General features: G+C 44.7%; 1 protein-coding gene across 1 annotated transcript in view; it reads right to left on the bottom strand.

Annotated features, from left to right (window-relative positions):
- The window catches only part of tead3b (TEA domain family member 3 b), a 68653-nt gene extending 59588 nt beyond the window's left edge, over positions 1 to 9065 (bottom strand). Inside the window, exons 1-2 of the mRNA XM_080845728.1 lie at positions 8941 to 9065; positions 8459 to 8606 (exon numbers count right to left, since the gene is read on the bottom strand). The gene's annotated coding sequence lies outside the window, so the exon portion shown is untranslated. The remainder of the gene's footprint in view (positions 1 to 8458; positions 8607 to 8940) is intronic.
- Between the last annotated feature and the right edge of the window lie 7258 nt (positions 9066 to 16323).

Genomic DNA, 16323 nt, shown 5'->3' with positions numbered 1-16323 from the left:
TGACGGGCCACATCACCATAGAAACACACAGTACTGACGGGGCCACATCACCATAGAAACACACAGTACTGACAGGATCACATCACCATAGAAACACCCAGTACTGACGGGGCCACATCACCATAGAAACACACAGTACTGACAGGGACAGATCACCATAGAAACACACAGTACTGACAGGGTCACATCACTATAGAAACACACAGTACTGACAGGGCCACATCACCATAGAAACACACAGTACTGACGGGGTCACATCACCATAGAAACACACAGTACTGACAGGGACAGATCACCATAGAAACACACAGTACTGACAGGATCACATCACCATAGAAACACACAGTACTGAAGGGGCCACATCACCATAGAAAAATACAGTACTGACGAGGTCACATCACCATAGAAACACACAGGACTGACGGGGCCACATCACCATAGAAACACACAGGACTGAAGGGGCCACATCACCATAGAAACACACAGTACTGAAGGGGCCACATCACCATAGAAACACACAGGACTGAGGGGGTCACATCACCATAGAAACACACAGGACTGAGGGGGTCACATCACCATAGAAACATACAGTGCTGAAGAGGTCACAGTGACTGTGCTCCTGCTCCTGTCAATGCGTCTCTGGATTATGCAGGTCACAGGTCATTGTCTGAGACACCAAGGTGTCTAACAGGTGTAATATGTTGCCGTACTTCTAACTGTGAGGGGATCAAATAGGGGTTGGACCAAGATCTCAACCAGAACCAATTTATTCATTCTTTCATGACGCTGTCTGAACTGACTGGGCTGACCTCCTCACTGCAAATGAACCTTAAACCCGGGCGCACCAACACACTAACACACTGCCTGGCATGACCTCAACCTGGAGGCACCAACACACTAACACACTGCCTGGCATGCCCTTAACCTGGAGGCACCAACACACCAACACACTGTCTGGCATGCCCTTAACCTGGAGGCACCAACACACCAACACACTGTCTGGCATGCCCTTAACCTGGAGGCACCAACACACCAACACACTGTCTGGCATGCCCTTAACCTGGAGGCACCAACACACCAACACACTGCCTGGCATCCCTGGGCACACCAACACACCAACACACTGACTGGCATCCCTTAACCCGGGCACACCAACTCACTGCCTGGCATGATCTCAACCTGGGCGCACCAACACACCAACACACTGCCTGGCATCCCTGGGCACACCAACACACCAACACACTGACTGGCATCCCTTAACCCGGGCACACCAACTCACTGCCTGGCATGATCTCAACCTGGGCGCACCAACACACTGACTGGCATCCTTTAACCTGGGGGCACCAACACACTGCCGTCACCACACTTTCAGGAAGAACTGGACGGTTTAGCGTCGACCTAAAGACCAGGAAACAAAGACTAGACTGTTCTCGCCCTGCGGCTGGCTCCTCCCCCCTGCGACTGGCTCCTCCCCTTGAATCAAAGCAATCCGCTCCGCTCCGCTCCGCGAGCACGGCGCTCTTATCTGGCAGTGCCCGTTAAAGAGGTGACACACATAAACGAGTGTGTGTGTGTGTGTGTGTGTGTGTGTGTGTGTGGAAGCGCCCGCTAAAGAGGTGACACACGTAAACAAGTGTCTGAACTCTGCAGGGGCCAGCTGGTAGAGAAGAATGGGAGAGGACAAGAGGGATGAAGAGAGAGAGAGGGAGTGGAAGAGAGAGGGAGTGAGAGAAAGAGAGAGGGATGAAGATCGAGAGAGGGAGGGATGAAGAGAGAGATAGGGAGTGGGGGAGAGAGAGTGAGGGAGTGAGAGAAAGAGAGAGATAGGGAGTGGGGGAGAGAGAGAGGGAGAGAGAGAGAAGAAGAAGAAGTCTGACTGAACGCTGGAACTGAGGAGTTGGGCGTTATGAAGTCACCCTGTCAGCTGTGGTGGCTCCTAATTTTAAAAGGGAAAAAGGGATGATTGTTGAAATTATAACGGAAGAGAAAAGCACTAAAGAAATACTTAATGAGCCGCAAATATAACACAGGGGTGTGAGAGTTGGATGCACTCTCTACTTCCATTTCTCTCCCTCTCTCTTTCCGCTCTCTCTCCCGACCGCTCTTCCTTACACCCTCTCTTACTCCCTCTCTCTTTTCTACTCTCTGACTCTCTATCTATCTCCCTCTCTCTCTCTTCCTCCCTCTTGTCCTCTCCCTCTCCCTCTCTCTCTCCCCCACTCCCCCTCTCTCTCTCTCTCTCCCCCACTCCCTCTCTCTCTCTCTCACTCTCTCTCTCCCACTCTCTCTCTCTCCCTCTCTCTCTCTTTCTCTCTCCCTCTCTCTCTCTCTCTCTCTCTCTCTCTCTCTCTCTGCACAGACACTGTTTGTCCAGGGGGCTCTATAGTCTGTGGGTTGCGCGGGCACCATTTGGATAAGCACTTGTGAGAGAGGTGTTAAGAGCAGACCTAGACGGCCCAAATGGGGCGACCTCATTAGACATTCTCCTGTGGCTTTAGCACAAAAGGGTGAAGGAACTGCCAAACAGCCAGCGATGCAAACACAGCCAGGCCAGGGCAAACACCCTCAGCCCACAACACACACACACACACACACACACACACACACACACACACACACACACACACACACACACACACACACACACACACACTCAGCCCACAACACACACACACACACACACGGAGGAAAGGCTCTCTGCTCAATGCCCACTTAAATGCATTGTATACCAAAAAACAAAAGACTTATGATTCTTTTCACTGAGATTTTTTTAACAAATGTTGTTAGTTAATAGTAACGGCATCCGTGGGTGTGGATGTCATGGCATTGGGAGACGAAGGGTTATGAGAAGCCACAGAGTTCATTAAAATGCATTTGTTGACTCTCTACACACTAGGGTCTTTTAGCATAAGAAAGCTAAGGGCTTTGGAGAACAGCGTACAATCACTTCAAGTCAATATGCCAACAAACAAGAGTCTGGAGCCACACAGCAGAGCAAACAAATAGAAATAAAGTCAATTAGAATTTACTTTTCAGAAAAGCTATTCAGAAATGTTAACAGAAATCAATTTATAATCAAGGAATGAAGTGGTAGATTTGTTTACGACGATGCAATAAAAACAAACTGTATGGTTTTACTGAGCCTTAAGGGCTACATAAATAAACATCAAATAATGACACACACCACACAGACACACACACACACACACACAAACACACACATTTCCCTTCAGCTGAACAAAAGTCTGCAGGTTGGCATGCTGTTGGAGTTAACAGGTTAGGTATGTTATTATTTCAATCAGTAACCTGGGTGTGTGTGTGTGTGTGTGTGTGTGTGTGCGTGTGTGAGTGTGTTGGCGTGTCCTGAGCAGCTGGTGAGACTGTGTGTGTGTGTGTGTGTGTGTGTGTGTGTGTGTGTGTGTGTGTGTCTGGGGTGTCCCACTTCATGAACACTTAAGCAGTCAACCATCCACCAGCCCTAATCAAATCAAGCGCGTGCAATATAACCGCTACGGCCCACGCTCTCCAGCATAAACGTAGTGATAAACACAAGAGCAGCCTGCAGAGCCAGATGAACCTGTGTGTGTGTGTGTGTGTGTGTGTGTGTGTGTGTGTCTGTGTGTGTGTGTGTGTGTGTGTGTGTGTGTGTGTCTGTGTGTGTGTGTGTGTGTGTGTGTGTGTGTGTGTGTGTGTGTGTGTGTGTGTCTGTGTGTGTGTGTGTGTGTCTGTGTGTGTGTGTGTGTGTGTGTGTGTGTGTGTGTGTGTGTGTGTGTGTGTGTGTGTTTGAGTGTGTGTGTCTGTGTGTGTGTGTGTGTGTGTGTGTGTGTGTGTGTGTCTGTGTGTGTGTGTGTGTGTCTGTGTGTGTGTGTGTGTGTGTGTGTGAGTGTGTGTGTGTGTGTGTGTGTGTCTGTGTGTGTGTGTGTGTGTGTGTGTGTGTGTGTGTGTGTGTGTGTGTGTGTGTGTGTGACACACGGCATCCTCACCCGGCCTGCAGACCCAGATGGGGAGCAGAGGGGCTGGGAAGAAAGAGGCGCTTGTACTGGGAGAGGCTGGCTCCATTAATGGGGTATAAACGCTGCCTAAGAAACTGCCTGCGCAGCACAATCTTAATCCTCCCCAGACCTGCCTCCTCCTCCTCCTCCTCCTCCTCCTCCTCCTCCTCCTCCCCCGAAGAGCAAGGGGCTCTGGCGTCGACCCGGCCCTCATCCGGCGCGGAGACGCGAGGGGAAGCGCTAATATTAGAAACTCTTGTGTTTCCTTAGACCACAAGGGATATGGAGCCGGGTTTGTTCCCGCACACACACACACAAAGACACACACACACACACACACACACAATGACAGAGAGAGTCTGAGTCCGGATTGCTCCACACGCTCTAACAGCACGCCTCTTAATCATTCGAAAAAACGCCAGGCAAGAGGGGAAGACGTCCAAACCCTCCTGCTGAAATATGTGCTTCATGAGCTGATGTAATGGTCCTGTGTGTGTGTGTGTGTGTGTGTGTGTGTGTGTGTGTGTGTGTGTGTGTGTGTGTGTGTGTGTGATCTTAATCATACTGTGCTGTCAGTGAATCACATAACAACCTTTACATAAACTTCACATCATATTATATCTCTTATAGTAAACCCTGCTATAAGAGACCTGAACCTACAACTAACTGTGTGTACATGTTACTGCACCCCCCCCCCCCCGTCCCCACTCACACACACACACACATACACACACACACACACACACACACACACACACACACACACACACACACACACACATACACACACACACACACACACACACACACACTGCCATTGCATTGCTGTTTCTCTTGTATGTTTTGCCTTGTTGTAACTGGTCTTGGAACAGTGGAGTCAATACAAAGAATCTAGAGTGTGCAGCTACAAAACCTCGTCGTTCAGAAACAGGTCCTCCCCAAGCTGAGCTGCATCCCCCCCCCCCCCCCCCCCCAACACACACACACACACACACACACTCACACACACACACACACACACAGCCGAGCTAAGGTGAGGGGGAGGATCCAGCCAGACAGCTCAGACTGTGCATGACTTCAGCTGCAAGATTGAGGGAAAGAGAGACATTGAGAGAGAGAGAGAAAGGGAGAGAAGGAGAGAGGGAGAGGGATGAAGAGACAGGGGGAGAGATAGAAGTATTATGAGATAGATGGAGAGAGAGAAAGAGAGAAAGAGAGAGGGAGAGAGAGGGAGAGAGAGAGAGAGAGAGAGGGAGAGAGAGGGAGGGGTTGCTGAGGCCTTCAAGCACCTAAAGTAAATCAGACTGACAGAGAGTAAGAATCAGGCGATCTGCAAGTGCACTCCACCTCCAACAGCTGAGCTGAGGTACCACTCACACACACACACACACACACACACACACACACACACACACACACACACACACACACACACACACACACACACACACACACACACACACACACACACACACACACACAGACAAACACACACACACACACACACACACTGGAAGAGGATCCAGCCAGTCAGCCCATCCACTTCACTTCACACCACATCAGAGTCTAGTAAGCAGAGTCTCAATGGCAGCCTGCTGGACCAACTGCGACCCAACGCAGAGGTTTGGTCAAACGCTTAGTCTCGGCTGAGAACTAACAGCCAGACACGCAAATAAAAAGAAGAGAAAGGGACAGAAAAGGAAGGAGAAAAAAAAAGAGAATGACTCACACCGGTTATGTGTTCTGTCTGTGCGGTGAGGTGATAACGAAACGAGACCAGTGCGACTCGTCGTCGAGGCGATTACGTTCACTTATTAGGGGGTGCTGGGGATAGCTGACCGCTTCTAAAAACATCACAGTGTGTTCTAGTAACAAATACCAACAAAGAAAGCTCCCATGTTTGCAGGTTCTCCCACTCAAACTCATCCTGGCTCTACAGAGCTGTGATACCATCACACACACACACACACACACACACACACATCTTCCCCTACAGGAGATATGCAGCGCATGTTTTACGTGAGTCCAATGGGCTGTTACTAAGTCTCAACACAAATTTACAGCATTTTTATTATCAGCATGAGGCCTTTGACAGAGTGTTTCCAAACGTATTAAAGATATTACAGCAGCAACATAAAACTGATGCATCCAGATTTAGCATGCCAATTCAGCAGGTAGATACCATGCAACTTCAGCATGTAGTTTAAGCATGCAACTTCAGCATGTAGATTAAGCATGCAACTTCAGCATGTAGATACCATGCAACTTCAGCATGTAGATTAAGCATGCAACTTCAGCATGTAGATTAAGCATGCAACTTCAGCATGTAGATTAAGCATGCAACTTCAGCATGTAGATACCATGCAACTTCAGCATGTAGATTAAGCATGCAACTTCAGCATGTAGATTAAGCATGCAACTTCAGCATGTAGATTAAGCATGCAACTTCAGCATGTAGATTAAGCATGCAACTTCAGCATGTAGATTAAGCATGCAACTTCAGCAGGTAGATAGCATGCCGAATATTACCACCAGCAACAAAACACACACACACACACACTCTAGCAGTTAAAAGTAATATCCACTATGTGTTGCTCACTGCGTGTGTATGACCCCGAGTCACTGTCCACTAGACTAGCTGAAGGCTGGAACATACATGACCTTAATCTCTGTGTGTGTGTGTGTGTGTGTGTGTGTGTGTGTGTGTGTGTGTGTGTGTGTGTGTGTGTGTGTGTGTGTGTGTGTGTGTGTGTGTGTGTGTGTGTGTCTGTGTGTGTGTGTGTGTGTGTGTGTGTGTGTGTGTGTGTGTGTGTGTGTGTGAGTGTGTGTGTGTGTGTGTGTGTGTGTGTGTGTGTGTGTGTGTGTGTGTGTGTGTGTGTGTGTGTGTGTGTGTGTGAGTGTGTGTGTGTGTGTGTGTGTGTGTGTGTGTGTGTGTGTGTGTGTGTGTGTGTGTGTGTGTGTGAGTGTGTGTGTGTGTGTGTGTGTGTGTGTGTGTGTGTGTGAGTGTGTGTGTGTGTGTGTGTGTGTGTGTGTGTGTGTGTGCGTGCGTGCGTGCGTGCGTCTGTGTGTGTGTGTGTGTGTGTGTGTGTGTGTGTGTGTGTGTGTGTGTGTGTGTGTGTGTGTGTGTGTGTGTGTGAGTGTGTGTGTGTGTGTGTGTGTGTGTGTGTGTGTGTGTGTGTGTGTGTGTGTGTGTGTAAGCAGGTCTACCCTCTGAGGTACACCATACACTACAAATGTGTGGATTCTTCTCTGTAGTGTTAAAGAGGGCCAACGGGAGTTTTGCTCTATCTTTCAAAGTGAGATTGAGAAGACATGGGACCACAAAAGGCCTGTGTCAAAGCCAAGAGTATGAGATCCCATCCCATCCCTTTTCTGATGAAGCTAAAAGGAGCCCACCTTATGAGCTGATGTAAATGACACCCGGCCAAAACATGATCAAAGTCCCATTTCAGACACAAAAGTGTTATTTTATGGTATAATTATGGAGCTATTATCATCAGGGTTGTTGGGGGTAAACAACCTATAACTTTTCATCCCTACATGCTGTGTAGCCTGACTAACCTGCAGGACAGCATTCTACCCTGTTCCACCAACTAGTGAGCGCAGGTGATGGGGTTACTCTAGACCGCGGTCGTAAGGGAGGTAGAAGGTCAGAGGCAGAGGCAGCAGCTGTTATGTTTTAAACAGGAATATCCTGTCTCCCCAGCTTAACCCAAGAGCGAGATTTCACACATAGGGACACATACACACACTCACTGAGACACACACACACTCTCACACAACACACTGACAAATTACTTTAAGGTATAAAACTAATAATCAAATTAATTAACATATAGGCATGTTAATTGCACATTTATGAGGTCCAACATCTCTTAATCATTTTGATTCTATTACACTGAGATTCAGATTTACGGGGTTCAGAAGATGACAGAACATCACAGCACATTCAGTGGAAAAGTTCTTACTGCAGTGCTGTCACAGTTGTAACTGGTTTATTTCACAGTCGAAGTAGAAAACTACAGAAATTCATATTTGACATAATTAGCTAATACCCTAGGATTAATTGGAATATATAATTGATCTGTGTCAAAGATTCAGGCATTTATGACAAAGAATCTCTACATAAATATCAAACCTTCACCTTACGGGTAAAATCATTATTATATGTAATGGTGACACCGACACTACTTTAACATTAAACTGTGTCAACAGCCAGCATGGATTTAAAACCACGGTCCATTTAAATTACTCTTTTAATCACCTCCTCTTGACTCAATCAAGCTTACCGGTAAATCAATATCGATAGGCCTAATAAAGACCGTACCATCTGATGTTTTGAATTTATTTAATTAAAAGAGCGCCAATAAAGAGCAAGATAACATCGAAAAAAAGTAGGCACCGGCTACAAACAAGAATATCAGCAACACTTTTTTTTGGGACAAAATTCATGATTAAGCACTTACCTTTTGAGCGCGCTTGGGGAGTTGGTGAAAGTATTCCTCTCGGCGTCTTATCCCGCTTTCTCTCGCTGTCACTGTTCTGACAAATCAAAACGTCTTGTTTTATTCCCAAAAGGAGTTTAAGGGAACTTTGAGGGCCAGACCTCAGTGGCTGTACGAAAAAATAAAAGTACATGTTGGACAATTCGGCCGTCAACACTGTATGCAGTTCGCAAACACGCGGAATGTTGCAAAGTTAATATACATTTACTGGAACCTTTCTATACTTAAATTTCCCGCAAGCACACAGTGAAAGTCCTGGTCTAAGTAAGGCAAACACAATATAGCCCATCAATCTGCTTCTCTTTTCAGTATCCCTCCCTACGCGGGGAGTTCCGAGAAAAAATGCAAAATATGACAAAGATCTGAAAACTTCAGACGAGCTGCTTGAAAACTTCAGCTTATAGCACTAAGACAAAGAGAGCGGCGAATACACAAACACTCACCTTATTTTAGTAATATGTTCAACTCTACCGAGTGATCATCCAGAAGAAAGGCTTAGTTTTCAAACTTATATTTCTGGCGCGATTTTGCTATCGGTAATATTTCTCCTGGTTTGACAGTAAAGGTGGTATGCAAAGAATGACTTTGGTATGAAATCCACGCACTTCACTGGAAACGAAGGGGAAAAAAAAGTTTCAAGGAGGAGCCATTGCTGAGCGTCAATCAACAAAGTTGGGGGCAGAGACTTCTCCTAAATCCCCACCCCCACGATTTGGAATGCTGCACGTACAGTACAGTAAAATGTAACGAAGTGTCTTGAGAAAGTAAAATGTTTGTGGTTGAGCATATCAGTTAACTTCAAATATGCATTGAAAATCAGGGTTATGATCTTGTCGCGCATAAGCCTATGTATTATTATATTCTGCAAACAAACTTCAGTCTACATATTTTGGTCATAAGGAGGTTATGTACACAATGTGCACCTCTTTTAATAAATGCAAATGCCTATTATTTTCACACCAATATCATTTTACATGTAAACCTATGCAATGCAGGCTAGCCTATATGTCATAAATCGCCTAAACAATAAAACACACACAACCACACACACACAAAACACAGAAAGAACATGATTCGGGTGCTTAAACAAAAGTCATAATTAGAGTAGGCAATTCATGAAGTGAAAGATCGACATTAGGTTCGCTCGAATTCCAGCGTCTAAAGGAGTTCATTGTTGTGGAATTCATGAAGAATGTCTCCACATTCCACGGCAGTGAGCGCGAACAGTGCAACCATCTCACCGCCACGCTGTCTCAAGGGAACAGAAAAGCCCAATGCTGTGATGTAATACTCTGGAAAAAAGCCTAAATTATTATGATCATTTCTGTGAGCGCTGCTTTTTATAAGCACTCGTCTTCTGTCTACTTCTGTATCCTTAAGCACTTACTTCAAGCATACGCGCCTCTCCACTGCAGTAACTCGTGGGACTGCTCGGTTTGTCTTTCTTTCTACCGCAGTGCAGAAATGTACCGGACCTGCAAGTTGTTGTAGCCTATTTTGCTCTTTGGGCTGGACACAATAATGGTGTATTCCTCTAGACACAGCACAAACATTAGGCAATTAAACCATAGAATGTCTAGATAATGTTTGGATTACTCCAAGATCGAGTAGAGAGTTAAATGATGCTGTAAAGTTGCTAACACTTGATTTATGGCTTCATGGCATTAGGCCTACTTGATATTAAATGTAGATACCAGCACTACTGTGAAATTGCCTGTATTTCATCTGATATCTTGGATATCTCGTTCAGTTCACTGTAAATTGACATTCATTTTGCTTTACGCTATTCACCACATAACAGATACAATGTATTCTGGCTGGTTTTAAATGTGCTGCTTGTCCATGAACGGTTCTCTGACTGGGACGCCTTCCTAATTGGCCCTTTCAGACGATTTTCTATTTCCATTGCAGAGCATGAACTACAGAGCTACAAGTGTACAAGTGACGTAATATTTTGCTCTTAAATCGCAACAAAATAATTATATATTGCTCCAGGCAGCAGCAACTTTACGCTGTAAAACCAGACATTTTTACGATAATGTTAAGATTTCCTCAAGGGCGAGTTGACAGTTGAATTTTGCCTCAAAGTTGTACACACTTGATGGTTCTGGCATCAAGCAATCTGCCTTTTTTAAACTGCCATTCTTAGGTTTACGGTGTCCATTGACTTAACTTTTATAATAAAGCACCACACCTGAATGACTGTACAAAAAGTAAACAAAAATCGTTAGAGAAAGCAAAGGACATCAGTACATTAGGTCGGTTAAGGTCAGTTTTTCAGGGCTCCTCAGTGCTCAATACTTATTTTGCCCCCAAAAATGGCCCTGAAAGAGGTCCTACAGCCAGGGGTGGTTCCTGTGGTCGAAACATCCACAAATGTCCCCCCCCCCCCCCCCCCCCCCCCCTTAAACGAGGTCCTCCATATCGGCCACCAAGGTCAGGACCTCAGGATCTTTAACCAAGGTGCATGTTATAACAGACGCCATGACTGAGAAATAAGACAGCATCAACGAATGCTCAGCTTTCGGAATGGAAGTGAGGAAAAGAGATATGATGATGGAGATGAGAGAGGAAGAGCAGGCACTGCTTACTGTGGGCATGTGTGTGTGTGTGTGTGTGTGTGTGTGTGTGTGTGTGTGTGTGTGTGTGTGTGTGTGTGTGTGTGTGTGTGTAAAAAAGGGAAGGTGACGTGATGAGGATGCGAGAGGGAGGAAAGGCACTGCTTATGGTGGGCACGTGTGTGTGTGTGTGTGTGTGTGTGTGTGTGTGTGTGTGTGTGTGTGTGTGTGTGTGTGTGTGTGTGTGTGTGTGTGTGTGTGTGTGTGTGTGTGTGTGTGTGTGTGTGTGTGTGTGTGTGTGTGTGTGTGAGAGTGTGGGTGTGTGTGTGTGAAGGAAAGTCACAGCTTACGGTGGCCCGGATAGCATCAGCATCCCTGTGCTGTTCAACAAAACCTGACAGGCCTGATCACATTTAAACATCGTAGGCCTAATTACCACATAGATATAGGTTCTTTGGTAATTACAGTGCCACCTACAGGCTCAATTTATCAACAACACTAACCTAGCACAAAGGTGAAATAAAAAAGGTGCATTTCATTTGACTGAATTATTTTGAATACTTTGGCAAGAGAGGCAAGTGCAGAGTCACTGAGACAGGGCCAGGTAGTAGCTACAGCAGGAGACAGCGAGCAAAGAGAGGAGGACAGAGAGAGAAATTAACACAAGGAATGAGTAGAGGACAGAGATAGTATAAAACACAAAGGATGTAATGCTGAAGACGGAGTGACAAGAGGAGACGAGAGAGAGAGGGGGGGGGAGAAGATGACCGTAAGCTGACCGTAAGCAGAGAGATACAGAGAAGGAGGCTGAGAGAGAAAGCACAGGAGTCACACAGGTAAGACACTCAGAGGGACAGACCACACAAGCAAATCAGTACCAGAGGAGACCAGACTGGAGGAGACTTGGAGTGAGATGAGAGGTGAGAGCTGATGCCTCTCAAAGGCACATATTTCTACATGAGTAAAGGAGTGACGCTACAGCCCAAGCTGTTGTTATCCAATTATTGCCCTCCAAACACACTTATGTTTTATGTCCCCGAGCCTCCCAAGCCCGGTTTTTAGACCTCGGTATTTCTAAAACCCTGCGTACGGCGCGTTGGCGTTTAGTGGTTAAACGCTACGTGAGTGGAAGACAACCAAAAGTGCAATTTTTATAACCAGGAAGAATATTTTGTATCAGTTAAGCCGTGAATCGGGTGAAATTAATTAAAGTTTACCAACAGCTCCGTCTGGGGGCCAGACAGAGCCATAACATCACAATCCACTAATGTTTGAGTGGATCGGAACACGCTGATAAGAGGCCGATAACGGACCATTACATATTTAATGTTGCTGAATGTGTACGTTGGTGGGTTGAACACTTATAGACATCTGTACATAGCACAAATCTGGAGTTGTTTTTCCGTTTTAACCTGCAGCATATGTGCGAGTTGAGGCAACTACCGGAGCAGGTTGAGGCGGCCCACTCTCAACCTCTCTGCGCTCCAGGCAAGAAAACGCGAACTGGTTTTTCATCTTTGGCTCGTCCTCCGCCATAACTTGGGCGAATCACTGCATGGCGTAAGACCTTCTATGTTTGTTTGTTTTTATAGGAAGTGGGGCTGCATGTATTAAACATACACATGTGGGTACAACTCATACAAATCAGACAATATCAATAACATTTTAATTTTAACTAAAATCTAACACTCCAGTTTTGTCTGTGTGTGTGTGTGTGTGTGTGGTGTACACGTGGGTCAGATGAAGATGAGTGTGTGTGTGTGTGTGTGTGTGTGTCAACTGGTAACTGCAAAAGCACATTATGCTACTGTGAACATTGCTTTGTTAACACCACAATAGTTCTACAAGTAAGCAACATATTTGCATCTTTGCTTTGCAAATGTTTTGAATGCATTTTATAACGCTCATGTTGAATTGTAGTGAACCGTCCCTATTTGCTTTGATTTACATTTTCCTACCACATGCAATGTGAAGAATCTGACCTCAAGAGTTCGGGCATCAAACAGAAGGAATCGATGGATAACCGTCTGTTGTAATTACACATCTTCCTCTTACAAAGACATGATGAACAAAAAAAAAACTTGTCACATATAAGAAGAAACTGAACATGCTGATGAAGAAGGCTGGCTCTGTGCTGTGATATACAGGCCTAATGACTCCACTCTGTGCTACAGTATTCAGGCCTAATGACTGTGCTGCGATATTCAGGCCTAATGACTGTGCTGTGATATACAGGCCTAATGACTGTGCTGCGATATTCAGGCATAATGACTCCACTCTGTGCTTCAGTATACAGGCCTAATGACTCCACTCTGTGCTGTGATATACAGGCCTAATGACTCCACTCTGTGATGCAGTATACAGGCCTTATGACTCCACTCTGTGATGCAGTATACAGGCCTAATGACTCCACTCTGTGATGCAGTATACAGGCCTAATGACTCCACTCTGTGATGCAGTATACAGGCCTAATGACTCCACTCTGTGATGCAGTATACAGGCCTAATGACTCCACTCTGTGCTGCAGTATACAGGCCTAATGACTCCACTCTGTGATGCAGTATACAGGCCTAATGACTCCACTCTGTGATGCAGTATACAGGCCTAATGACTCCACTCTGTGATGCAGTATACAGGCCTAATGACTCCACTCTGTGATGCAGTATACAGGCCTAATGACTCCACTCTGTGCTGCAGTATACAGGCCTAATGACTCCACTCTGTGCTACAGTATACAGGCCTAATGACTCCACTCTGTGCTATAGTATACAGGCCTAATGACTCCACTCTGTGATGCAGTATACAGGCCTAATGACTCCACTCTGTGATGCAGTATACAGGCCTAATGACTCCACTCTGTGATGCAGTATACAGGCCTAATGACTCCACTCTGTGATGCAGTATACAGGCCTAATGACTCCACTCTGTGATGCAGTATACAAGCCTAATGACTCCACTCTGTGCTGCAGTATATAGGCCCAATGCCTCCACTCTGTGCTGGGAGACAAGGCTTTTCCAGGCAATGCATAATGCACGTTCTACAATTAATCAGTCTGAACTTTATAGACAAAAGAAATTGGGTTTCTTGTATCTATTAACATAAAAGTTTTATATATACATTTGTTAATACTGTGTTTAATCTGACTCAGTATCTGTTCTGTGTAAGTCATGTATGTTTGTTTCTGTGTATTGCTGCTGCTGCAATACTGCCATTTCCCTTGAGGAGTCAATAAAGTAATCTATCTATCTATCTATCTATCTATCTATCGACACACACAAAAGGCAAGAGACAGGACACAATATAAGTACTGTTTATATATAGTAAGGACTAGAATAATAGGATTATAATAATATATATAAGGACTGTTTATAATATAATAAGAACTGGTTAAACAAATGTTGCCTTAAGCTTAACAATTCCAAAACCGTTGCTATGTTTTCTCACACTGAACCAGATGTGTTTATTTCTGAACAAAGAATAAAGATTGTGAAGGAATACAAATATCTTGATATCTTGATTGATAATCAACTTACTTTTAAAAAACATGTAAAAAAAAAAAAATATGCAAAAATTGAAAGTTCACCTTGGCCAACTTTAGGCATCTTAGAAATCACATGTCCACCAAGGCTGCTTGAATGCATATGTTCTCTCTGATTTTATCTCACATTAACTATTGCTTACCCAACTGGTCTACTGCCAACTCCACTACCCTTAAACCAGTCATGTCTCTTTACAAACAGGCTCTCAAAATACTTGACAAAAAACCTAAATCACACCATCACTGTTCAGTCCTCCATAAGTACAGACTTTTAAGTTGGGACAACCTGATCACATTTAAGAACTGCTGTTTTATGTTTAAAATCCAGTTTAACCTGACCACTATGCAGCCTAGTCAAGTTTAGAACAGCAGCAACCAGTGATACTCAAGGGGCAGCAAGAGGAGACTGTGATATGATATTCCTTAAAAAAAAAAGTGTATTTGGACAGTTGGTTTTCTCCGTTAGGTCAGCCCGGGAATTGAACCATCTCCCACAGAACATTAGAGAATCAACCTCATTCAACTGCTTTAAAATACATCTCAAAGCATGGTTGATACATAACCAATAATGTTGTCATTAGTGAGTAAGCAGTAGAACTTGCATATTGGTATTTTATTTTATTTTTGATTTATTGTGTGATTTTGATTTATGTTTGATATATACGTTAATGCCTTTTTTTTAGGTTGTATAGCCTTTTTCACTCTGGCAGGAGGACTGCCAATGGAAACTAGCCTTTTGGCTATAATTGGGTGCATTTACATCTTAATGTTCATGAATGAACACTGTCTCTCTTGATCAAATAAACTGATCAAATAAATTGATTGAATTGATAATGCTAACACTAACCCTAGCCCTAGAATAAAACACCTAGGTTCTGTAATACTATTCTAGTCTATGACCGGCCCATAGTTGGGTCGTACGCGTATCAGGTCGATGGCTGGTGAGACAGTTCCTTCCACTACATGAGAGAGTGTACAACCAGGGAACAGGCTTTTTATTATCCCACTAACATTTAGACCACCCAGTTACAAACACTCACACACACACACGCACACAAACATGTCTAAACACACAGCCTCTGAGCAAGGGAATACATTTTCAAACACAAGCATGAACAGAGAACAAAAATAAATATGATCAAAATGTCAAAATAAAGACACATGCTTCTCATAAAATAGATCAGCAGAGGAATATTCCTCTCAAAATGGCCGCACATTGATGACCAGTCATGCAGTTAGATATCCATGCACTACATATAGAAGAACATCACATTATGACTCTGCAGAATCATAAGTTTAACTGAAAGAACAAATTTGTCAGAATAAACCACATATTATCTAAGGTAGGTGCAACAGGCATCGAAATGCTGAGAGATTGATGTAATCTGCCCAAACTCCATCTGAATTCAGCACAGGCATGTCAGTCCAATGGACATAAGATTCTGAGTCAGTGCGAAGTCCCTTAGCAACCCCAGTCACTGAAAACAGGGCATTAACTGGTTGACATAACCAGCAGAACTCCTGGTTACCTCTCTTTCCTCCATTGGTGAGAAAGGATGAGCATGTCCCCTTATGTCCACTAGGGGTCACTAGTGATCCATCTCATACATTTTTCTTGATCTTGGTGTGGAGCGTGCAGACCTGAGTTTAAAAGGGCTCTTCTACTGTGTGAGTTCAGGGTTAGGGGTTAGCTATGGAAACTGTGCATGGGTAGATGGGGGCGCCTGGC

This window comes from Sprattus sprattus (assembly GCF_963457725.1).
Source record: "Sprattus sprattus genome assembly, chromosome: 10".
Lineage (NCBI taxonomy): Eukaryota > Metazoa > Chordata > Actinopteri > Clupeiformes > Clupeidae > Sprattus > Sprattus sprattus.
The sequence above is the reverse complement of the archived record's forward strand: the minus strand, read 5'-3'. Positions and strand labels throughout refer to the sequence as shown.